This window comes from Chelonia mydas, chromosome 11, assembly GCF_015237465.2.
Source record: "Chelonia mydas isolate rCheMyd1 chromosome 11, rCheMyd1.pri.v2, whole genome shotgun sequence".
NCBI lineage: Eukaryota > Metazoa > Chordata > Testudines > Cheloniidae > Chelonia > Chelonia mydas.
In genome coordinates this window covers 71,036,720-71,062,151 of record NC_051251.2, presented here as the reverse complement: position 1 = coordinate 71,062,151, position 25,432 = coordinate 71,036,720, and the positions used below count along the sequence as shown (strand labels likewise).

The 25,432-nt window shown below is 45.5% G+C and overlaps 1 long non-coding RNA gene across 1 annotated transcript; it reads right to left on the bottom strand.

The window, feature by feature from the left end:
- Window positions 1-535: 535 nt before the first annotated feature.
- Window positions 536-21,257, bottom strand: LOC122462476. Its single transcript, XR_006285024.1, has 3 exons — window positions 21,187-21,257; window positions 13,480-13,585; window positions 536-1,047 (listed from the first exon to the last, which is right to left on the bottom strand). It is a non-coding gene; the product is annotated as an uncharacterized LOC122462476 (long non-coding RNA).
- Between the last annotated feature and the right edge of the window lie 4,175 nt (window positions 21,258-25,432).

The window sequence follows — 25,432 nt, the reverse complement described above, 5'->3', positions numbered from 1 at the left end:
TGACTTCTGAGGTCCCTTCCAACCCTGATATTCTATGATTCTTGGTGGCTTTTACACTTGATCGATGAACTGTGGATTATATACTGGTGTGGTTATGTGTGAATTAATAAATTGTTGATTCATTAACAATTAAGTGTCCTGATTTGAGAAATACTGTTCAAGGTAAAAATTGACCTGAAAAGAACCTAGCATTACATTCATAAGCTAGCACTCCCTGGACTCAATACAAGGGATTATTCTATTAGATTACATTCTAATATTTGCCAATTGGATAAGCATTATTGCCATCTAGTTTGTTAGATTTCAGCTTTAAATCTAACTGGCACCTCGGCCAATTCATAACATTGGGCCTTTCACGCTAACACTCAACACTGCTAGCAGTGGCCACTCCAGCACACTTACAGCTTGGTTGTTGTCTCCCCCGAAGCAACGAGGGAACCTTTGGGTGCTGACACATGAAGGACCATGCACCAAGCTGCTGGCAGTAGCTGCCCAGGCATCTTGCTGATCAGGCCTGCACTAGCCCAGACCAGAGAGCAAGATATCCTTAAGCAATCAGTAAAACCATTGCCAGTGAAAGGGAATGTGAAGAACAAACTTTACATAAAGAGTGAAGGGGACAAGTTAATCAGATCTCTAGCTTGCTGTGAGTGTTGGAAAGGCTGGGTATCTGGGTAAAGCAGGGAAAGCCCTAAATTTAACCCTATCCTTCATCTGGAACAAGCCAAGGGCGAGGCTGATCGAAAGCATAAGAATCCGTGTACCCCCTTGGTTTCCCATGGAATGCTCCAGTACAAAACCTAGGCTACAGTATTGCAGTCAGCCCTGCCCAGGTACACCATGCATGCCCCAGAGCTCAGGCAACTTCAGTGGGACCTATGCAGGTTTAGTCCCTTCCCTGTCTACACCCACAAACACACATGGTTGAAGTATGGTTCTGGTTAGAAGCTCGTGTGGCCTAGCAGATAGAGCATTGGACTGGGGTCAGGAGACCTTGCTTCAGTTCCTGGTTCAGCACTGCTTTGCTGGGTACTTCAGTCTCCCCATCTGCAAAACAGGGATAGTGATATTGATATAGCAGGTTCTCAAGGAATCAATTCTGAAGCACTTAGAGGAGAGGAAAGTGATCAGGAACAGTCAGCATGGATTCACCAAGGGCAAGTCATGCCTGACTAATCTAATTGCCTTCTATGACGAGATAACTGGTTCTGTGGATGAAGGGAAAGCAGTGAACTTGGTGTTCCTTGACTTTAGCAAAGCTTTGGACACCATCTCCCACAGTATTCTTGTCAGCAAGTTAAAGAAGTATGGGCTGGATGAATGCACTATAAGGTGGGTAGCAAATTGGCTAGATTGTCGGGCTCAACGGATAGTGATCAATGGCTCCATGTCTAATTGGCAGCCAGTATCAAGCGGAGAGCCCCAAGGGTCGGTCCTGGGGCCAGTTTTGTTCAATATCTTCATTAATAATCTGGAGGATGCTGTGGATTGCACCCTCAGGAAGTTTGCAGATGACACTAAACTGGGAGGACAGGTAGATACGTTGGAGGGTAGGGATAGGATACAGTGGGACCTAGACAAATTGGAGGATTGGGCCAAAAGAAATCTGATGAGGTTCAACAAGGACAAGTGCAGAGTCCTGCACTTAGGACGGAAGAATCCAAGGCACCGCTACAGACTAGGGACCGAATGGCTAGGCAGCAGTTCTGCAGAAAAGGACCTAGGGGTTATGGTGGACGAGAAGCTGGATATGAGTCAACAGTGTGCCCTTGTAGCCAAGAAGGCCAATGGCATTTTGGGATGTATAAGTAGGGGCATTGCCAGCAGATCGAGGGACGTGATCATTCCCCTCTATTCGACATTGGTGAGGCCTCATCTGGAGTTCTGTGTCCAGTTTTGGGCCCCACACAACAAGAAGGATGTGGAAAAATTGGAGAGAGTCTAGCAGAGGGCAACAAAAATGATTAGGGGACTGGAACACATGACTTACGAGGAGAGGCTGAGGGAACTGGGATTGTTTAGTCTACAGAAGAGAAGAATGAGGGGAGATTTGATAGCTGCTTTCAACTCTCTGAAAGGGGGTTCCAAAGAGGATGGATCTAGACTATTCTCAGTGGTAGCGGATGACAGAACAAGGAGTAATGGTCTCAAGTTGCAGTGGGGGAGATTTAGGTTGGATATTAGGAAAAACTTTTTCACTAGGAGGGTGGTGAAACACTGGAATGCGTTACCTAGGGAGGTGGTGGAATCTCCTTCCTTAGAAGTGTTTAAGGTCAGGCTTGACAAAGTCCTGGCTGGGATGATTTAATTGGGGATCGGTCCTGCTTTGAGCAGAGGGTTGGACTAGATGACCTCCTGAGGTCCCTTCCACCCCTGATATTCTATGATTCTATGACACTCTTTTGTGAAGCACTTTGAGAACAAAATGCTTGCTAGCTAGCTCTCAGTCATCACAGCCTAATCATGCTCCTATTGAGCTCTATGGCAAGATACCCACTGACTTCTTGTAAGTCTTACTACTGCAACCATGGAATCTACTTCCACTGTGTAGCGCAAATCCATCCTAGCTTGTATGTGCAAGAACTGCACCTCCTAGACAGGAAGCACTTGATAAAGTGCTAGATGGCAGACAAGGAATTCACACTGTACTGGATCTAAACAGCTGCTCCTTCTCCTGTCCTTTGCTCACCGTGCACACCATCCCTGATAGGCATGCTACCATCTCACATGGATAACTGCTAGTACACTACAGATCTTCCCATTCACCCCATGCAATGTATGATGTCCTAACTTCACTCTTAAATGACAGGATTCCTTACTATCCAATCACATGGGCACTCATGAAGGGAAAACTGCAAATTGGCCAAGCTAGAAAAATAATAGTATGCATTTGTCATGTGTTTTGCATATAGTGTATATTCAGAACTAAGTTTTGGAAAATAGCAGCTCACACTGAGAACCCTGAATCACCACCAGCCATTTCTGAATATTAAAAAAAGCCACAGTTCAACTGCATTAACTTCGGTATTTCACTCAAGGGACCAAATACAGCCCTGGTGTACACGTTTAACACTGAAAAATCACGACGCCCCATTTTGTAACATATTAGAGTATTTATATCTTACACACAGTAAAATGTATGAAACTGATAACAGAGGCCATATAGCTTCATTTAGAAGACATGGCTTTTGACTGTTATTAAATTTAATTGCTTCCCCTGCAGCTTTAAATTAAGGGCAGATTCTATTAAAAGTAATTACTTTTTCCTGCACCTGGCATGGTGAAGTTACATGATAAAGGTTAATCTATTAAATGTCGGCAGCTACTAAATGAGGGTAGATTTTATTAATAACTGCCTAGTGAAGGTGAGCCTACAATTTATGCATAAAATGTATATGGCACCTGTCACCACAGCCCCTGGGTGCCCTACAGCCTGTTATACAGAGAAGGAATTTTCTCAAGTGATCAGGGTGCAGGAATGCATTAAATAGGCACCAGCCAAAGGGCACTGATTTCCGTCTTGTACAGTTGTTTCTTGGTCACCTGATGGTACATGAATCCCTGTGCTCCAATTGTATCATCCATTACTAGCCAGTCAGCACAGGAACTGGCAGAATCATTTGGGTTATAATGTATGTTTAACTGTACTGTCAGAGTGCAAGTCTTCCCCGTCTGATGGGCTCTGTACTCAGAGTCTTTAAGCTCTTTTCTTTTTGGTTGCTTTTCCTCATTCAGTATCTAGCGAAGGGAGGGAGAAGCAAAGGCAACTGACTCATGATAGAAGAAAGAAGCATATCAAACAGCAGAAAGTGAATTTAGGTTTTAAATATTTAATCTCCTATTCCAGTTCCCTTCCCTGTAGGTCAGCAGCCCTTTAGTCTCTCCTTTAACCGTTTTTCTTGTGACAGCCTTGTCAACATAGTGACCATCTCAGCCACCTTCAAATTCAATGTGGAAATACAACGTAAACACCAGGCACGCTCATGGGGAGGCTACATATATTAAACAGCCACACACCTTTAATTGAAGGAAGTTCCACACATGTGCCGTGTATGGAGCAGGATTTTTTCCCCCCAAAGGGAGGGAAGGAGCTTAAATTACACTAGTAGATCAATGTGTTAAGTGCAGGTTAGCCCCTCCATTTCTGTGAGGGGAGGGAGCCTGTATGGGGAAGCCCTGGGCCAAGGGGCACATAAGGTGAAGCACCAGCTCTGTGGTTTATCCCTCTCCCTTGACCTGACTTTTGTTCTTCTGAAGGCACTGTGAGCTCAGTCAATTGGAAAGGAGCAGAACCAGGGGCGTGAGAAGAGAGCTATCACCTTCCCCTCCCAACTCCCTGCAGAGAAGCCCCATACAAAATAATGCAAATGTTAGCATGCGTCACTGACAGTCCTGCACCCCACAGTAACACTCCTTTCCGTGATGCAGGGCTTTGGGAAGGAGGGTGCTGCTCCGGATGCGATGCTGTAGTAAGCCATGCACAGGTACAGGGCTCGTGCTGGTATCAGGGGATGCCAAGAGGATGGAAGAGATGTGAACAGATCACGTAGTGTTCTTGGCACACAAAACTATTTCATACAGTAGTAAGTGACAATATACTTGTCTAATCAAGGTAAATTCTCTGCCTTCCTGCGCCCACAGAAAATCTTGGGCAGCACTTTTGGGAGAATTCCAGGAAGGACTGTCTGTTTTCTGACACACCCGGTCATCCAAGTTAATCGCATAACCCAGACAAACTCTTCAGTCTAGACAGTGACGGTCGTTACCCTCTGAAGTCAGAGCTGTACCACAGGGCTTTGTGCTGAAATCGTGTAGATCTAGGAGTTGAGAGTTCCAGGGTAAGAAAAGCAAGAGCTGCAAAGTAAAGCCTAAGAGCAGGTAGAGGTTTTTGCATAAAATCAAATGCTCTGCTGAATAATTCACAAGCTATTAGCCGTGTATGAGAACTGGGTGTTGCTTTGGGCAACTTTTGGGACAAAGCCATTCAGCAATTCCTATACCCTCGTAAGATATTAGAGCAGAAGATGTGCACATATGTAATATAGGAAGAGATGATCATCTCCTCCACGTCAGACAGATGTAGTAAGATCAAAACATGATGCAGACAGGATCCTTGCCACATAGGTATTTGAAAAGCACATAGCACACTTTAGGTGCTCAATAAATTATACAGGGGCAGTCCCTTTAATTGGGCTAATAATGAAAGCGGTGAGCTTTTGAGAATCACACTCTGCACTCATGGGGCTCTGGGAATAGAGCAAGGTAGAATGAGATGCGGCAGAGCTATGCTAATTCTGACCTCATGATTAAATTCATGGATACAGCAGATTTAAAGGGGATTGCAGAAAGATAACTGAGTATAGAGTGAGGATTAGAGCTTCTTTCTGGAACGGTGCTGTAATCCAAAAAGAGCTATTAAAAAAACCTCTCATCTACACCCTGTGCTTAGTTCTGTTCAGAGCACCCCTTGATATGGGTTGTTGGTTTTTTGCAGAGGGGCGGGTGGAGAAAAAAATCAGAACTAAATACCTTGCTACTCTATATAACTGTTTTTAGGACATGACAAACGAAAATAGTCAAGCTGAATAAAAAAAATCATTTCAACATTGCACAGTAATGACTCCAACATTAAGGCTATCTATCATTTTTCAAGATAAGCTCCCCACCTCCCACCCCTTCTTTAAAAAAAGGAAGACACAGTTCTCATGCATAGTTTGCATCCAGAAGAGAAACTTGAGGTTCATCTTACACACAGACTCAGGATTTGTAATAACATTGACAGTCATATCAAACTATTTTTGCTTAACTCCACATGGAGAGGTTATGGGTGTTTAAGGGATTTAAAATCTCTGCAAAGTGCTTATGAACTCCATGAGCCAAAAAGCTATTTTTAGAGCACAATCTGCACAGGAGTTTGTATGCTGCAGTCTGCAGAGAAATTATGCACTTGAGATATTTGCAGAGGAGAATTTAGTTGCAACATCGCAATTCAAAGTTGGTATGCAGAGAAGCTTATTGTTAAAGTTCTCCACATCCCAACTGGCCTTAGACTATAGGCCAGAAATCCCCATCCATCTATCCATGTTGTCAGCATGAGCTGCAGGCCTCCAGTAGCCCCCCTATATTCTGCCCCCAACTCCTGCAGTCACCACAAAAAAGCTAGACAAGTCCCCTCTTTTTAATCTTCTTGCCTTCCATGAGCTGCAGATACAGCATCTTGACCTTCAATCTATAAACAGTCATGAGATTCAGCCTGTCATAAATATAAAGGGAAGAGTAACCACCTTTCTGTATACAGTGCTATAAAATCCCTCCCGGCCAGAGGCAAAGTCCTTTTACCTGTAAAGGGTTAAGAAGCTCAGGTAACCTGGCTGGCACCTGACCCAAAATGACCAATGAGGGGACAAGATACTTTCAAATCTGGAGGGGGGGGAAAAGGCTTTTGTCTGTCTGTGTGATACCTTTGCCGGGAACAGATCAAGGGTGCAAGCCCTCCAACTCCTGTAAAGTTAGTAAGTAATCTAGCTAGAAAATGCGTTAGGTTTTCTTTGTTTTGGCTTGTGAAATTCGCTGTGCTGGAGGAAATGTGTATTCCTGTTTTTGTGTCTTTTTGTAACTTAAGGTTTTGCCTAGAGGGATTCGCTATGTTTTGAATCTGACTGCCCACAAGATTATCTTCCATTCTGATCTTACAGAGTTGTTCTCTTATCTTGTTTTGTTCTCCTAATAAAGTTCTGTTTTTTAAGAATCTGATTGGGTTTTCTGGGTGTTAAAAATCCAAGGCTGGTCTGTGCTCATCTTGTTTATTCTCAAGCCTCCCCAGGAAACGGGGTGTAAGGGCTTGGGGGGATATTTTGGGGAAATAGGAACTCCAAATGGTCCTTTCCCTGATCGGTTGTTAAATCACTTCGTGGTGGCAGCATTTAACTAATCCAAGGGCAAAAACTTTGTGCCTTGGGGAAGTTTTAACCAAAGCTGGTAGAAATAAGCTTAGGGAGTCTTTCATGCAGGTCCCCACATCTGTACCCTAGAGTTCACAGTGGGGAAGGAACCCTGACATAGCCCTCCCATTGTGCTACAGAGACACTCATCTTACCTTCCAAATTGGCCTGCAGCACAAGGGAAATGAGCCAGTGGTTAGGGCAGTGACCTGGGACTTGGGAGCCTAGGGCTCAATTCCCTGCTGTGCCACAAACTTCTTGTGACACCTTGGACAAGCCACCATAAAAAGGTAGTTTGTGTGTCTCAGTTCCCGTTAGTATTCATGAACTCTGTCAGTGAAGCACCTAGCAGCCCCAGTCATGGCCCAGGTCCCCAGTGTGCTAGGGGTGGTATGAACACAGAACAAAGACAGTCCCTGCCCCAAGAAGTCCAAGTGTAAAACAAGAGTCAGCTGCACACAGAGACAGGGGACTACAATGAGACAGCATGGGTCAGCATGACAGGCTGTGGTCACTTCCCTTGCTCACAGGGTGTTAAGAGGAAGTTACACTGAAGATAGTGAAGAAGTTGCATCCAATGAAGTGAGCTGTAGCTCACGAAAGCTTATGCTCAAATAAATTGGTTAGTCTCTAAGGTGCCACAAGTCCTCCTTTTCTTTTTGCGGATACAGACTAACATGGCTGCTACTCTGAAACCTGAAGATGGTGAGGTGTTCACATACTATGCTGATGGGGACCATGTCTCTACCCACAGTAGACAGAGACCCACAGTGAGCTGGAGAACCCAAGCTACCCCAGCCACCGTTTACATACAGGTTGGGAACCCTGCTGCACCTCCCAGTCTGGCTACAGAAGCCTGGTCTCCATATACAGGCCAAGCCCTTGATGGCCCACATGCAGAGACTCTAAAATAGCATCCAACTCTAACCTCCTGCCATCGACCCCAGCAGCTCAGAGATGCCAGCTCCTCCCCGCAGCTGTTGTCCTCTCACTCCATTACATACCGTCGATATGCAGCTGTATTTCCACCTCCCAGTCCAGCCAGCACAAGTGCAGCTGCTAAGCATGCTAGACAGCCAGACAAACCTGAAGGTCGTCTCGCCCAACTCTTGGGGCTGCTTCTTCCATGCCTGGCTGCTGCTCGTTAACTACCCATCTCCCACTCCCTCAGAAAGCCACACTCATTGCTCAAGTAGTGCTTGTCACTGTTCTTCCCCCATTCTATCTCCAGCTTCCACTTATATGCAACTCCCTTCCCCAACCACAAGTGAACATGGCTCCCAAATATGAGCAGTGATGGGAAATACAGGAGTAGGTTGGAAATGTGATATATCTGGGAACAAAGGATTATTTGTAATACATTCTGGGGGATGGGTGTGTCTGTGAGAAGTTTGTCTACGTAATTATCACTTCAGTTTGAAGAAGATGCTGCCTCTCTTGGGCCAAATACAATAAGTAATAAAATGACATGTTCCTACCCGGCTACAATTATCTACAGCCAGCTCCTACTGTAAGGTCAGTGGAAGATTAGATATTCCCAGTCCCTGTAAGAAAAGGCACTTATTTAGTTATTTCTGCAGTTAAGTCAAGTGAGAGCTGGAAAGGTGTTCTATTACTGTCAGCTTATCCACAGGTTCAAAAATAAATTCTTTCCCCTTGCTGGATAGAGTCACTAGAGAAAATGAAATTGGAATGGAAAGCTGGGGAGGCAGACACATTCATTCAGACCAAGGCTGTCTGTCAGGTAAGGTCTGTACCTATTAAGTGTTGCTCAGCTCCCTATGGACAACTCAGAAAAGTGACTAGTCTTATCTGCAGAGAGCAAGAGCATTTAGAGTACAGGCAGACAGCAGGTCTTGGGTTGCATATAAAGGTTTGCAAAAGTAAAAACATGCATAGAATTGATAGCGCTCTTACACCCCAGACAATCTTTCACAGCCAAACGAATTGCAGTTGCTTGCATGATGGATCAATCCTCAGAAACTGTTCTCTAGCAACCTCAGCAACAAAAGAGGTTACATGTGGGGCTTTGGATGAGCAAAACTACACGTAATTACACTGAAGAAAGACTAGTAATTTCTTTTCAGTCCTCTATTGAGTTTAATCAGACATTCAGTAAACATAGGAATCAGTCATAACAGTTCCAAACTAACTCCAGTATCATTCTGATGTTATTGTTCCTGATATTGACGGGGTACTTGTCCCGCTCAGGTCGGGATGTGGAGATAAAGTTTCTAGACACCATTCATGATTGCTTCTTGGAGCAGCTAGTCCTGGAACCCACAAGAGGAGAGGCAATTTTTGATTTAGTCCTAAGTGGAGCACAGGTTCTGGTCCAAGAGGTGAATATAGCTGAACCACTCGGTAATGGCGACCATGATATAATAAAAATTTAACATCCTTTTGGGGGGAAATACAAAAGAAACACACCACAGTAGCATTTAATGTCAAAAAGGGGAACTACATAAATATGAGGAAGCTAGTTAAATGGAAGTTAAAAGGAACAGTCACAAGAGAAAAATGCCTGCAAGCTGCATGGAAACTTTAAAAATACCATAATAGAGGCTCAAATTAAATGTACACCCCAATTAAAAAAAAAAAAGTAAGAGGACTTAAAAAAAAAGCCACCATGCTAAACAGAGTAAAGGGGGCAGTTAGAGGCAAAAAAACATCTTTTGAAAATTGGAAGTCAAATCCTACTGAGGAAAATAGAAAGGAGCATAACTCTGGCAAGTGTAAGTATGTATAATTAGGCAGGCCAAAAAAGAATTTGAGCAGCAACCAACAAAAGACTCAAAAAAACAGCAAAACATTTTTAAGTAGGTCAGAAGCAGGACACCTGCTTCACAATCAGTGGGGCCACTGGACAATCGAGGTGCTAAAGGATCACTCAAGGAACAGAAGTTCATTGTGAAGAAGCTAAATAAATTCTTTGCACCAGTCTTAATTGCAGAGGATGTGAGGGAGATTCCCACACCTGAGCCATTCTTTAGGTGACAAACCTGAGGAACTGTCCCAGATTGAGGTATAAATAGAGGAGGTTTTTGAATAAACTGTTTAATTTAACTGTTTAATAAGCCACCAGGCCCACATAGCATCTCCCAAGAATTCTGAAGAAACTCAAATATGAAATGGTAGAACAGCTAACTGTGGTATGTAACCTATTACTTAAATCAGCTTCTGTACCAGATGACTGGAGGATAGCTAATGTGACACCCATTTTTAAAAAAGGCTCAAGAGGCTATCCTGGCAATTAGACCAGTAGTCTAACTTCAGTATCAAGCAAATTGGATGAAACTATAATAAGGAACAGAATGATCAGACCCATACACGGACAAGATTTGTTGGGGAAGAGTCAACACAGCTCCTGTAAAGGGAAATCGTGCCTCACCAATCTATTAGAACTCTTTGGGGTGGGGTCAAAACAAACATGTAGACAAGGGTGATTCAGTAGATATAGTGTACTTGGACTTTCAGAAAGTTTTTGACAAGGTCTCTCACCAAAGGCTCTTAAGCAAAGTAAGCTGTCATGGAATAAGAAGGAAGGTCCTAACTGGTTAAAGGACAGGAAACAAAAGGTAGGAATAAATGGTCAGTTTTCACAATGGAGAGAGGTAAAGAGCCGTGTTCCAGGATTTGTACTAAGACTAGTGCTGTTCAACATATTCATAAATGAGCAGGAAAACAAGGAAGCAGAAATGCTGCTTGTCTACAGCTGGAGCAGACTTTTAAAAGAGAAACTGATGCAACCTTTTCAAATGCATGAACACATGTTTTTGTTTGAGCCCATCTGTAAAACTAGTGTTCTAATAGGGTTTTTTAAATGTACTTCATTGCTTTCTATGGCATTTATCACTATAGCAAGTACCTGCTTTGAATTACAAAAGTTGAAAGCCACAAGTCATGCACTACCCATAAGCGATGGGCTAAAAACCAAAACTAGCATGAGCATAATTGTTACTGGCTAAACAGACCAGCAGTTAAGCAAGATAAAGAGCAACAAGGTAGGGTAGTTACAAGGTAGTAACAAGAAGGGTTTCTTCAGTATGTTAGCAACAAGAAGAAAGTCAAGGAAAGTGTGGGCCCCTTACTGAATGAGGGAGGCAACCTAGTGACAGAGGATGTGGAAAAAGCTAATGTACTCAATGCTTTTTTTGCCTTGGTCTTCACAGACAAGGTCAGCTCCCAGGCTGCTGCACTGGGCAGCACAGCATGGGGAGGAAGTGACCAGCCCTCTGTGAAGAAAGAAGTCGTTCGGAACTATTTAGAAAAGCTGGACGAGCACAAGTCCATGGGGCCGGATGCCCTGCATCCGAGAATGCTAAAGGAGTTGGCGGATGTGATTGCAGAGCCATTGGCCATTATATCTGAAAACTCATGGCGATCAGGGGAAGTCCCGGATGCCTGGAAAAAGGCTAATGTAGTGCCCATCTTTAAAAAAAGGAAGGAGGAGGATCCTGGGAACTATAGGCCAGTCAGCCTCACCTCAGTCCCTGGAAAAATCATGGAGCAGGTCCTCAAGGAATCAATTCTGAAGCACTTAGAGGAGAGGAAAGTGATCAGGAACAGTCAGCATGGATTCACCAAGGGCAAGTCATGCCTGACTAATCTAATTGCCTTCTATGACGAGATAACTGGCTCATGCACCGCTACAGACTAGGGACCAAGTGGCTAGGCAGCAGTTCTGCAGAAAAGGACCTAGGGGTTACAGTGGATGAGAAGCTGGATATGAGTCAACAGTGTGCCCTTGTTGCCAAGAAGGCCAATGGCATTTTGGGATGTATAAGTAGGGGCATTGCCAGCAGATGGAGGGACGTGATCATTCCCCTCTATTCGACATTGGTGAGGCCTCATCTGGAGTACTGTGTCCAGTTTTGGGCCCCACACAACAAGAAGGATGTGGAAAAATTGGAAAACGTCCAGCGGAGGGCAACAAAAATGATTAGAGGACTGGAACACATGAGTTATGAGGAGAGGCTGAGGGAACTGGGATTGTTTAGTCTGGGGAAGAGAAGAATGAGGGGGGATTTGATAGCTGCTTTCAACTACCTGAAAGGGGGTTCCAAAGAGGATGGATCTAGACTGTTCTCAGTGGTAGCAGATGACAGAACAAGGAGTAATGGTCTCAAGTTGCAGTGGGGGTGGTTTAGGTTGGATATTAGGAAAAAAATTTTCACTAGGAGGGTGGTGAAACACTGGAATGCGTTACCTAGGGAGGTGGTGGAATCTCCTTCCACAGAAGTTTTTAAGGTCAGGCTTGACAAAGCCCTGGCTGGGATGATTTAGTTGGGAATTGGTCCTGCTTTGAGCAGAGGGTTGGACTAGATGACCTCCTGAAGTCCCTTCCAACCCTTATATTCTATGATTCTAAGGTACAGAGCAGGCCATATCTATGTAGTATGTTGAAGCTGCAGTATGTTGAAGATTGTGTGTGTAGCTAAAGGCAGCCAGTGAAGCAGACATATTGCTTGTGTACGGCTGTAGAAGATTTGTAAAGGAGAAACTGATGTAACTTTTTCAAATGCATGAACGGTGCACTTGAGATTCAAGAATACAGTTTTCTTAGAAGTCCACTATCTTTTTGGAAGTTTTACCCTGAATTTCAAACTTGCACTCTCAAAAGAAAGCAAATGTGCACCGAGCTGAACTGGCTAAGTAAACATGTGAGAATGCAGGGACACTTGTGTTTTTACAGTGACTCATACTTAGATTTTAATTGCAACGTTATTGAAAGCTGCCTAAAAGAATGACTATGGAGGCAATAGCCTAGGGACAGCTTTTCCCACAAGGCACTAAAGTTTTCTGGCACAACTCTTACATGCTTACTATATTATGATTGCAACTGAAGACTGGAAAAGCAAACAGCTGTTGAAGTACCAGTTCTGCAGCATTTAATTAAAGTTACTCTTGCAAGGTAGAAGAAAACAGCTAATATCTGTTTCAGTTAATACCAAGCATAGCCATTGTTTGGAATGCCCACAGGTAAGCTTACATGCCAGTAACTAGAATGCCTTAAGGCTTGGAATTTCTGATCTGCTGTTTATTGCAAACAGCAATTAAATTCTGTGAAAAGAGCTCTGGAGCGCATGGCATCTCATCCCTCTATGGCTGGGTGGAGAAAGTGCAGCCTATGGACAAAGCTATGTTGGAGTTCAGTTCCTCCAGGTTAGTGTGTAATTGCATTAGAAAGCGAGATGCACATGAGCTGATTGCAATTGAGAAAAATGTAGATGAACCCCAGAAGAACAGTAAAATTAATTTATGAGTAGCCTGGAGCAGAAAGCAGAGGCCTAGTAGAATTTTTCATAGAACTGCATTGCAGTCTCATTCCCTGATTCTGAGTGCTTCGTATAGCAGTACCATTCCACCTTTGAGTAGGAGTATATAGGACAAAAACTATCTCTGTGATATTACTTTAACATCTTAAACACGTCCACTCATCCTTCAGGTAGCGGTTAGGGGAAGTTAAGTGAGACAACAAGCATTGCTTTCACTATTGATTTAGGAAGGCAGCAGCCTCAGTGTTCAGTCCACTTACCCAGCCCAGAAAGTGTCAGGACTTGAGCTTGACTCCATCTTCTCCAGGGTTTTGGAGCTGTTCTCTTGACTAACTTAAGCCTTGCACCTTCCATGGATCAGGGAACCTACATTTGAAGAGAGAAAAGCCTGTGTCAAGATTTATGGTAAACTGATCCTGATGTCTCAGGCTTTAAGAGATGTTCCATTTTAAGGGAATCAAGTGTAAAAAAGCTTCATGCCTCTCAAAGGGAAGAGCAGGTTCCAGGACACTGTTTCATCTCTTGTTTTTAGGAGCACTTTTAGGCTTTTGGAAGGGCTGGTCTGTTAGCCAGCCCAGTAAACTCAAGGACTCTGCCAGCCCTTATTCTACCTTGCTGGTCATACCTGGCGTGCATCAAGTTCCCAACCCCCTGGAAGAACGTTCTCCTTCAGTATCTGGCCCCTATCACTGGACACTCAGAAATTACCAACTCCACTGTACACACCAGTCTGTGGGCTCAGCTGAGGATTCACACTTCAATATTTTGCACAGTGATGAACTTATTCTGGGTTTTACTGTTAGTTTATTAATAAAGAATAGAGATTCAAGTGATACTAAGCAAGCAAAACAGAAAATGATTACAATTAATAACACAAGCATAATACATTGTCTCGTGAGTAAAATTTGTTAACAGGCTATACCCTTGTCTAAGGCAATTTCTCACCAAAAGCCTCCTCTCAGCATCACAGCGCAACTGGGCCAAGATCCAGTTTTCATGGATACAGAAAAGTGCTGCTCTTTTTGCTCCCTCAGTGACAGATAACGTCTTCCTATATGTAAGGGGACTGTTGCCCCCTTACTAACATTCAGTGGGGGTGTTTTAGTTGCTAGCTCCCAGTACTAAAAAGGGGAAGGGTCGATGGGAAATCAGGACCCTGACACTGACAGCCCCCAGGAACAATGGAGAGAGGCCAATGCTCCAGGTCAGCCTGAATGACAGGGCGGGCAGGCTAATCAGGGAGTCAGGAGGCCAGGGAGGTCCCATCCTCTGTGTGAGCTGGATTTGCCTGTGTCAAACAGAGTAGGGCTAAGCTAAGGAGAAAGCGGGGGCCCGAGCTGAGCTGGGGAGCAGAGCTGGGCCAGATCCAGAGGGACCAGAAAAGCAGCCCAGAGAGAGCAGACCCTGTCCTGGAGCAGAGCTGCAGCCCCAAAGCCAGAGGCACAGCCTAGAGAGAGCAGACTTGCCCTGGGAGCAGAGCTGCAGCAACCAGAGCCAGAGGGGCCAGAGAAGCAGCCCAGGAAGCAGGTCAGTGCTGGGAGCAGAGTCACAGAAGCAGCCTGCAGAGCAGACCTGTCCTGGGACCAGAGCTGTAGCAACGAGAACCAGAGGGGCCAGAGAAGCAGCCCAGGGAGCTGGAGGCAGAGCAGCAGCCGTGCTGAGACAGAGTGGGGCTGAAGCTAAGAGAGTGGTGGAGCGGGGGCTAGAGCAGTCCAGAGCTGGGTGTCATGAGCAGCTGGGGAGACCGAGGGGGACCCTGGGCAGTGGGCCCAGCACAGGGAGACTCCTCAGCCAGGAGGCTCTGCAGGCCAGACTTGAAGGGGGATTGGTAACCCTGACAGGGCGGGGGCAATGCTGGGAAGAAGGGCCCTGCCACCTAGAGCCTGTGGCCACCACCAGAGCGAGTGTCCAACCCACAGCATCCCTGCAGCACAGCCAGGGCCTGAGAAGGAGGCCTGGGACTAACAAAGAACAGACTGTGAACTGCCCTGACGTTCCAGAGACGCTGTTTGTGATGTTCCCTGCCACAGAGCAGGTTGATGTGTTTCCTTTAACCTTTCCCATTTCCCCTTATTCTTTTTAAAATTAATTGTTTATTAAATAACTTGCATTTGCTTCAAATTGTATGTAATAATCAGTGGGTCAGAGAAGTGCCCAGTGCAGAGAGTACCCCAGAGTGGGGACACCCTAGACCCTGTCCTAGGTGACCACAGCAGGATTGGGGGGCTTGCTTTTTCTCATGCAAAACCCAGAAAAGTTTTTCCTCTGGTTCACACCACTGCTGGCTTCTAAGCCATGCAAAGCAACAGAGTGAATGCTTGTGCACACACCTTTTCTTCACTGTGTGCTCCAAGTTAACATGCTGAAAGGCTTGCCCCACCTTTAGCCTCCAGACCTTACCGTGTGTGAGATCACAAGTCACTAAAGATAAAGACTTCATATTGGAGCACTGCAGATACTGGCAGGGCAGTTGTGCAAAACTCTTTCATACTGCTGAATTCATAAGAGCCTAAGAAAAGCAGCTTTGATAAAACAGCAGGTTTGAGTTTTCTACAGCAGCACTAAAATAAGTGAAGGGTCTGGAGTACAGACCCACTGAATGCATGGAAAGCCTGGAGAGATGCGCTTGGGAGTTACAGGGTTAAAACTCTTGACTGACTTTTTTTATTTTTTCACTTAGTATACTAAAAAAAAAAAAAAATACATTTGGATTTGAATGAAAATCCAAATGATTTTTTTTTCCATTTAGGAAAATGTCAAAATGGGATATTTTAACTTGAATTAAAATCAAACAGGAAGTTTGTCAAAAGAGACCCATACCCAAGAACAGTTGCAGTTTTGACAAAACTGGTGAGTTGAAAGATTTCCAAACAGCAGGACTAACAAAAGCTATTTATAGGCATTATACATAGCCCCACATAATGAATTCATTGTCATGATTTAGTTGGGGATTGGTCCTGCTTTGAGCAGGGGGTTGAACTAGATGACCTCTTGAGGTCCCTTCCAACCCTGATATTCTATGATTCTATGATAAGCTACACACTGAAAGCAATACACAATCCCCGATATACAAGTGACGCCCCAGCTCCACTGCCACTCTGCTCCCCTGGCCCTTAGAGAGCTCCAGGACATGCTGATTGTATGGTAGCTTAATGATGTGGACAACAGAGTGCGGCTGCATTTGGTGTATGCAAGTAGAATGTGCCCCATAATATCTGTACACATTCAACTCCTATTGCAGTAATTAGAAATTGCATGCAGGAAACTAGCCCTGCATGCTTGCAATAGGCTGAATAAAAACATTTCCACTACATGCAGTGGGGTGCAGTTTTCATGAGAAAATTAAAGCTTCCTTAGACATGCAAATGTTTTTGGAGTAAAAACATATGGGGGGGTGAAGTGTGTTTTCCCTTATCAAATCTCATGGTGATGCACTCTTCCTACATGTTGTCTAAATATGGCGAACACTCAATTGGACTACTATTAATTTAAAAATAAAATACCTTTGAAAGGGCACAGCTAATCTGAAGACTGCGTTGAAGATTAAAAACCCTGCTCTTGCTTGACATATCTGAACTGCTAGTCAGATCATGACCCTTCCTATGTACCAGTGAAAATCTGAGTCCCCTTTTCTCCTTTTTACTGCTTCATTAACATTCTACTAGTTATCCCAGGAGCCAGAGTTAATGATTTAGAACTGTTAGTGGTTCTCTTACATGTTACTCATTATTATGAGTTTAGACACAAAGCCCCTCACTGTTATGCTCAGTGGCTTATTCACCTAGGTGAACATTCCTGCAGCAGTCTATGGGACAATAAATTACTAGTGCCACGGAGCATTCTTGAAGCCCACTCAGTCACTTGGATCACTGAACCTGCCAGCAATGAGACAACCCTTCCCCCAAAACACTTGTCTTTCTAATAACTGCCTTGACAAGTTTCCCTTGTGACAGCCTTAGGTATTCCAAGGCTATAGGTTTTCCTAGTTATCTCAGATAAGAAACACAGCTGAGCTACTGATGTTTTACAGAGCTGAGCGAGAGTAATGCGCTCTTCTTTTATGAATTCTCTTGCTAGTCCATTTCTATAAGAAAGGTCCCTCTTTCACCTTCCTTCTACCATCTCATTTCCCTAAGCCTCCAGCCCTACGATCCAACTTTCCATCTCCAGCCCACCGCCTTCCATCTCTATGCTTTTGTGGTCTTCCCCATCATACCATAGGACAGTAGTATCTCAGGGGGCATTCTTTCCCAGATAGACAAAATTCTCTCCAACTTGACAGTTAGATAGAAGTTATTTTGGTGCTAATTAGCTTAGTGCAATGATTTTCAGGCTTTTTTCCATTTGCAGACCCCTAAAACTTTAAAATGGACGTGCAGACTGCTTTGGAAATCTTAGACATAGTCCGTGGACCTCTGTGAGTCCATGGACTACAGGTTGAAGACACTAAGCCAGTGGTTTGTGGTTCAGTCTCCACAGGGAACTGATGCACATCACAGATCTTAACTCCTCTGTTTGACCTCAGTATAGTCCAAACTGGTCTCAGTGTACCTCTGCAAATATCAGTATAACTGTCCTATCAACTTCTTCTTATACAGATTGTTTGCATCCTGACCAAGAGCTTGACAATCTCAAAGATGCTCTAGAGAGCTTCTAGCACAAGGCAGCTGCCTTTGGGCTACAGATTTCTCATGAAAACACAAAAATCCAGAGTGTCAGTGCAGAAGTTATGATACAAGCCATCTGTGCTTCTGGACAAGCCCTGGCAGTGGTGGATGACTTCATCTATTTAGGCAGCAAACTGTCAAATGGGCACACCCAGTCAGACAGTCCATAGTACTGCTCTCTTTCTGTTCTGTGTTTGTACGGTGCCTAGCGCGCTGAGGTCCTCTTGTGAGACCGGAGCTGCAATGATATACATCTACCACCACATTACATCGTTAAAGTTGTAGATTTCCTATTTACATTTCAAAGCCCAGCCCTTGTTTTAGTTGTATTGCTCTCAAAAACCAGATTCTGTGGCTGGCAAAACTGTTTCATAATCTTGTGTTAACAGCTCTATGGGACTGATTCACAGCCCCTGATTCAGGCTCAGAGGTAGCGCAGAGCTTGGGATAGCATGGGGGAGATTTTTAGTATGGCAAACTGTTCCTGAGAATGCAGGATTTGAGCAGACAACTCATTGACAAAGCCCAGTTTCTGGGCAAGTGGTGGATAGAGCAACAAGGCTGAAGTCACTATATTTCAGCTTATCCATCCAAAAACAACCCCAAAATTCTTATTGACATAACTTATACAGCCTTCTAAGCCACCGACTCTCCTCTGCCTCTTTCACAGTCTTGTTTTCTCTGTGCTATTTGTGGGTATGAAGAAAGCAAGCTTTATGGTGGCTGTGAGCAAAAGTATTATGTAAGTCTGCAACAAATCAGTGCTACAGTGCTAGGTGTGTGTCATGACTATTTCATTGGGACAGCCAAGGGAGGGGAGAGAAGAGACAGCCACTGCTTTATCCTAGAATTCCCATGGACCTGCACCCACATAAATTGGATTGGAGGATCAGGGTCCCACATTAAGCAGTTCTGAGCAAAGACTGGGTTTACCCCCAGGTCCACACAGTGGATGCCACAATGGAGTCCTGATCCTGACTGGGACCTGTGGCCACTGCCACAGTTCGAGATTAGCTGCCCCTTTGACCCTTCTCAGGGATGTCTACACAGATAAAAAAGGGGGGAGGGGAATTCTTAATATAAGTTGGGTAACTCTGGTTAAAATAGCAGTGAAGATGTGGCAACAAGGCTTAGCAGCATGAATTCAAACCTGTGCTCCTCTATAGGCTTTAACTTCAACTGCTAAGCTGGGATGCCATGTCCTCACCAGTATTTTAACCCAAGGTAAGAACACACCTTTTTTGGCATGTAGATCTACCCTCAGGCTCTCATAGAGCAACCGCTCCAGGTGGCACATCTACATCCCTCAGTCCCTGCGTCTGTCCCCTACCAAAGCTCAGAGCTCAGGTTTCTGTCTACTTCCAAGATCTTTCTTTGCCTGTGCCTGGCACCTGATCAGACTGGTTTACATGCCTCACCAGAGGTAACACAGCAGAGTGAGTAATGCTGAGCTGCTGAGGACCTCTTATTGGGGATGCTGTCCCTTTCCTGGCTGGAACTAACCCCTTGTGACCATGTAACAAACATAACAGTAAGGCTAACAGATATGAATATTATGTTCTAAGATACTACAGACAACATCTTGCTTCGTAGCAGCCGGTTAGTTTACACTGCCAACCACCATCGCCCCAGTGGCATGTGCACTCCATTGTAGTACTTCAGCATACATTCATAGGGTTTGCCAGAAGGGACAATCACATCTAGTCTGACCCCCTGCATTTCACCAGCCACTAGCACCACCCAGCCTCCTCCACACCAAGGCCGACTCCCAGAGCCAGGCTAGGAGACTAGATTATTGTGTGCCACAGGCAGAAAACAGGAGGGACAAAAGTGCCCCAACGCCCAAGGCACATGCAACGGGAGAGTAAATGTAAATTGATAAAGTGAGAGACACCCAGACAGTCCTGGCACATGACTTGCTAATGAAGCAGTAGCCAAATCCACTGCCATAGCTATTCATAAACATAAGGCCAGGGGCCCATTCTGAACTCCTTACTAGAACTGGTTGAAAGGTAGTAATTTGTTACATTTATCATACTTCTGAACTTATTTGTTAGAAGCTGGAATGGGATGGATCACTCTGCTCTGTTCTGCTTACTCCTCAAGCAACTGGCATCAGCCACTGCCAGAAGACCGGCTACTGGACTAGATGGATCATGGGTCTCACCCAATATGGCCATTCTTATGAACGCCGAGGAGTTTGGCCAACTGTATTTCCTAACCAGCTCTTAATGAGAGATTTGCCCAAGTGAGGAGTGCAGAAGAGAGCCCATACACAAATGCCTATCTCAGACAATACTGAACCGTTAAAGAATTAGCTTCCAAGTTTCACAGGAGAGTTGACTCTTGCAGGGCTGGTTGGTTTTGAACATGGATATTAGAAATTTAGAGACCTATTACTGAATTCACAGGTGTCTTTGTTTTGCTCATTCCCTCTCCATATTTTATGGCTATTAACCCTAAAACCAAGAAAAGGAGTCTTAAATTCTGTACCACCCTCTGACTTGTGTGAAACTGAAAGAACCTGTTCAATACAGTGGCCTCAGGTGAGTGCACAACTTATTTTGATATCAGGTGCCTGGCCATACCTCGCTTTTGTCCTTCCCGCCTAGCAGGGCAATTCAGCCCCCCCTCCCCAGCCAACCCAAGAGTCCTCCCCTTCTAGGGATGTTCAAGCACAGTCAAGCCTTCTCCTGACTGTACAGGAAAGCTGCAGATAGTTCTTTACCCCTTGGTGGCAGGGGTGTTTGCACACCCCTTGCCAAACATACAGGGGAATCTGTGCCCTTCCTTTACTACAGGCTCTAGCAAAAGAGCCTCCAGAGAGAACACAGCTATTTAGGCTAACTTGCCTGGCTCCTCGGCCTGCCTCTTGACCTTCCACACCCTTCTTCCTCAGCTTCTCCCCAGAAAGCCCCCTGTAACAGAGCTCCCTCACTGGTAGGTGCCCATGCATGGCAAGGCACAGCATAGCTGCTCTCTCACTGAGCTAACTTCCCCTGCCAACAATCACTCCAATGGTTTTTCTTCCAGTGACTTAGCCCTCCAGCCAGGGCACCAAGGCCAAATTTGTCCAAACTGAAAGGCCCAAAAATGTCTTTAACACAAACAAAAATCCTTCCCCCACTCTGAGGTTCTTCCTCAGGGCTGTCTTCAGCTTAGCCTGTAACCCCCTTGCTAATCTTAACTGCTTGTTCACCCCCTTCTCTGGGGCCAGTAGGGAACCCTGTCCTGCCCTCTACTGAATATCTAGCTCTACTCCTTTACTTATGTTGCAGTTTTCTGTAGGCCACTTCCTACCCAGCTTCTCCAGTTCTCCTAAACCTCTTAGCTTGCCTCCCAGCTGGGCTTTATCACAGCTTAAGGGTAGCTCTTATGGAGAATTTGCCTGACTCTCCTCAGGTGAGGCTTATTTTATAATCAGACTGGTTTAAGTCCAGGCTCTCGAGCCGCTGGGGCAAGCCAGTCCATTGCACCCAGGGATACTGCAACAATTTGTATAGTTGGGGTGCTGAGAGCCATTGAATCAAACTGTAAATCCTGTATATAATGGAAACCACTTCAAGCCAGGGGGTGCAGCAGTGCCCCTAGTTCCAGTACCTATGATTATATGCCATCAGGAGTCTATTTCTCCCTCTCATTTTCCTAAGATTTCCTCAGGCAAATCTCTCATGAGCTCTACTCCTTTCCCCTACTCCACAGGGAGCCTTCCTGCCCCCCAGCCTACTGCTGTCTTTCCCCAGGACTCCCGCAACTGGGTAGAAGGGTGCTATTTTTAATAGTCCTGCCCCGTTCCCCAACAGGCCTTACCTGGGAGGAAGATCATGCACCGGTGAGCACCTGAGCTAAGTCAAAGCCCTCTTCATGCCCCACTCACTCTGTGATGCCCCTGCACTGTTCTATGCTTTTTATACTCAAGTCTAACTTCTTCCAGACAGCTCTTTAGGTAAGTGTAGATGGGGACTGACATAGACTCTTATTCCTGTTCTGTGCTCAAACGGCCATAAATACCCATCCTACACAACCCAGAAAAACACAAGAAATCTGAGCCAGGTACCAAGCACCAGTGTGTCTCAAGGTTACCTGCGTCCTGAAAGCAATTCTGAACATATTTTCTACATGCTAATGAGTCTATTTGTGTGAAACCTGGGCTCATTTTTAGTAGAATCAGTGTCTTGGTAGCATAAGCTCATTAATTATGAATTTTAGTGACTGTTCATTGAAATTTGTTTTGATTGGACAGGGAAATTGGTTGCAAAAGTACTTCCTTTGTATGAAGCTGAGTGGCGAACAGCAGAGAGGCTAACAGAGGGAGTTTGCCTCGGAGTTCGCCCAGGGAGAGTCCACTGAGGCTTACATCCTGCCGGCTTCTCTGAGTAGTTACTACAACTCCTGAGGAAGCTCGTAGAAGGAAGGTAATATGGATGGGGAGCGTTCAGCTGTTGTGACCTGCACTGGATGTGCCATTTTTGTCTTTCTTCCACAGGACAGAAGCGACTTTGTCTGTACAAAGTGCAAGCTGGTCTCCATATTGGAAGAGAAGGTTCAAGGTCTGGAGAAACAAGTATCGACCCTGCGTTGCATAAGAGAAACTGAAGATTTCCTGGACGGACGTCAGGATATGCTTCTACGGGCACAATGTTCTGAAGATTCAGAGCAGGCTGCGCAGTGGGGATAGGAGGACGGTGAAGAAATTTGGCAGCATGTGACCTCCAGAAGAAGAAAGGGGAGCGTCCATGTACCAGCAAAGAAGATACAGGTAAGCAACCATTTTCATGTTCTCTCCACAGGTACTAATGCGGAGAGTGGACTAGATGATACATCTGAGGGAAGGGAACAGAAGGAGACTCCGCCAATTGGAAGGCATGAGATGCACTGTCCTAGGGATGGGGGTTCCACGACCACCACTCCCAAGAGAAGGAGGCGGGTGGTGGTGGTCAGGGACTCTCTCCTCGGGAACTGAGTCATCTATCTGCTGCCCTGACCGGGAAAACCGAGAAGTCTGCTGCTTGCCAGGAGCTAGGATTCACGATGTGACGGAGAGACTGCCAAGACCTATCAAGCCCTCGGATCACTACCCCTTCCTGCTTCTCCATGTGGGCACCAATGATACTGCCAAGAATGACCCTGAGTGGATCACTGCAGACTACGTGGCTCTGGGAAGAAGGATAGAGGAGTTTGAGGCCCAAGTCATGTTCTCATCCGTCCTCCCCGTGGAAGGAAAAGGCCTGGGTAGAGACCATTGAATCGTGGAAGTCAACGAATGGCAATGCAGGTGGTGCCGGAGAGAAGGCTTTGGATTCTTTGACCATGGGATGGTCTTCCAAGAAGGAGGAGTGCTAGGCAGAGACGGGCTCCACCTAACAAAGAGAGGGAAGAGCATCTTCTCAAGCAGGCTGGCTAACCTAGTGAGGAGGGCTTTAAACTAGGTTCACAAGGGGAAGGAGACCAAAGACCTGAGGTAAGTGGGGACGTGGGAGGAAGCACGAGCAGGAGAGCGCGAAAGGGGAGAGCTCCTGCCTCATACTAAGAAAGCAGTACAAACAGCAAGTTATCTCAAGTGCCTATACACAAATGCAAGAAGCCTGGGAAACAAGCAGGGAGAACTGGAAGTCCTGGCATAGTCAGGGAATTATGATGTGATTGGAATAACAGAGACTTGGTGGGATAACTCACATGACTGGAGTACTGTCATGGATGGATATAAACTGTTCAGGAAGGACAGGCAGGGCAGAAAAGGTGGGGGAGTTGCATTGTATCTAAGAGAGCAGAATGACTGCTCAGAGCTCCAGTATGAAACTGCAGAAAAACCTGAGTGTCTCTGGATTAAGTTTAGAAGCGTGAGCAACAAGGGTGATGTCGTGGTGGGAGTCTGCTATAGACCATCGGACAAGGGGGATGAGGTGGACGATGCTTTCTTCCGGCAACTCACGGAAGTTACTAGATTGCAGGCTCTGGTTCTCATGGGAGACTTCAATCACCCTGATATCTGCTGGGAGAGCAATACAGCGGTGCACAGATAATCCAGGAAGTTTTTGGAAAGTGTAGGGGACAATTTCCTGGTGCAAGTGCTGGAGGAACCAACTAGGGGCAGAGCTCTTCTTGACCTGCTGCTCACAAACTGGGAAGAATTAGTAGGGGAAGCAAAAGTGGATGGGCACCTGGGAGGCAGTGACCATGAGATGGTCGAGTTCAGGATCCTGACACAGGGGAGAAAGGAGAGCAGCAGAATATGGACCCTGGACTTCAGAAAAGCAGACTTTGACTCCCTCAGGGAACTGATGGGCAGGATCCCCTGAGAGAATAACATGATGGGGGAAAGGAGTCCAGGAAAGCTGGCTGTATTTTAAAGAATCTTTATTGAGGTTACAGGGATAAACCATCCCGATGTGTAGAAAGAATAGTAAATATGGCAGGCGACCAGTTTGGCTTAACAGTGAAATCCTTGCTGATCTTAAACACAAAAAAGAAGCTTACAAGAAGTGGAAGATTGGACAAATGACCAGGGAGGAGTATATAAATATTGCTCTGGCATGCAGGAGTGAAATCAGGAAGGCCAAATCACACCTGGAGTAGCAGCTAGCAAGAGATGTTAAGAGTAAGAAGAAGGGTTTCTTCAGGTGTGTTAGCAACAAGAAGAAAGTCAAGGAAAGTGTGGGCCCCTTACTGAATGAGGGAGGCAATCTAGTGACAGAGGATGTGGAAAAAGCTAACGTACGCACTCTTTTTTTGCCTCTGTCTTCACGAACAAGGTCAGCTCCCAGACTGCTGCACTGGGCAGCACAGCATGGGGAGGAGGTGACCAGCCCTCTGCGAAGGAAGAAGTGGTTTCAGGACTATTTAGAAAAGCTGGACGAGCACAAGTCCATGGGGCCGGATGTGCTGCATCCGAGAGTGCTAAAGGTGTTGGCGGATGTGATTGCAGAGCCACTGGCCATTATCTTTGAAAACTCATGGCGATCGGGGGAGGTCCCGGATGACTGGAAAAAGGCTAATGTAGTGCCCATCTTTAAAAAAGGGAAGAAGGAGGATCCTGGGAACTACAGGCCAGTCAGCCTAACCTCAGTCCCTGGAAAAATCATGGAGCAGGTCCTCAAGGAATCCATGCTGAAGCACTTAGAGGAGAGGAAAGTGATCAGGAACAGTCAGCATGGATTCACCAAGGGCAAGTCATGCCTGACTAATCTAATTGCCTTCTATGACGAGATAACTGGCTCTGTGGATGAGGGGAAAGCAATGGACATGTTGTTCCTTGACTTTAGCAAAGCTTTTGACACGGTCTCCCACAGTATTCTTGCCAGCAAGTTAAAGAAGTATGGGCTGGATGAATGGACGATAAGGTGGATAGAGAGCTGGTTAGATTGTCGGACTCATCGGGTAGTGATCAATGGCTCCATGTCTAGTTGGCAGCCGGTATCAAGTGGAGTGCCCCAAGGGTCGGTCCTGGGGCTGGTTTTGTTCAATATCTTCATTAATGTTCTGGAGGATGGTGTGGATTGAACCCTCAGCAAGTTTGCAGACGACACTAAACTGGGAGGAGTGGTAG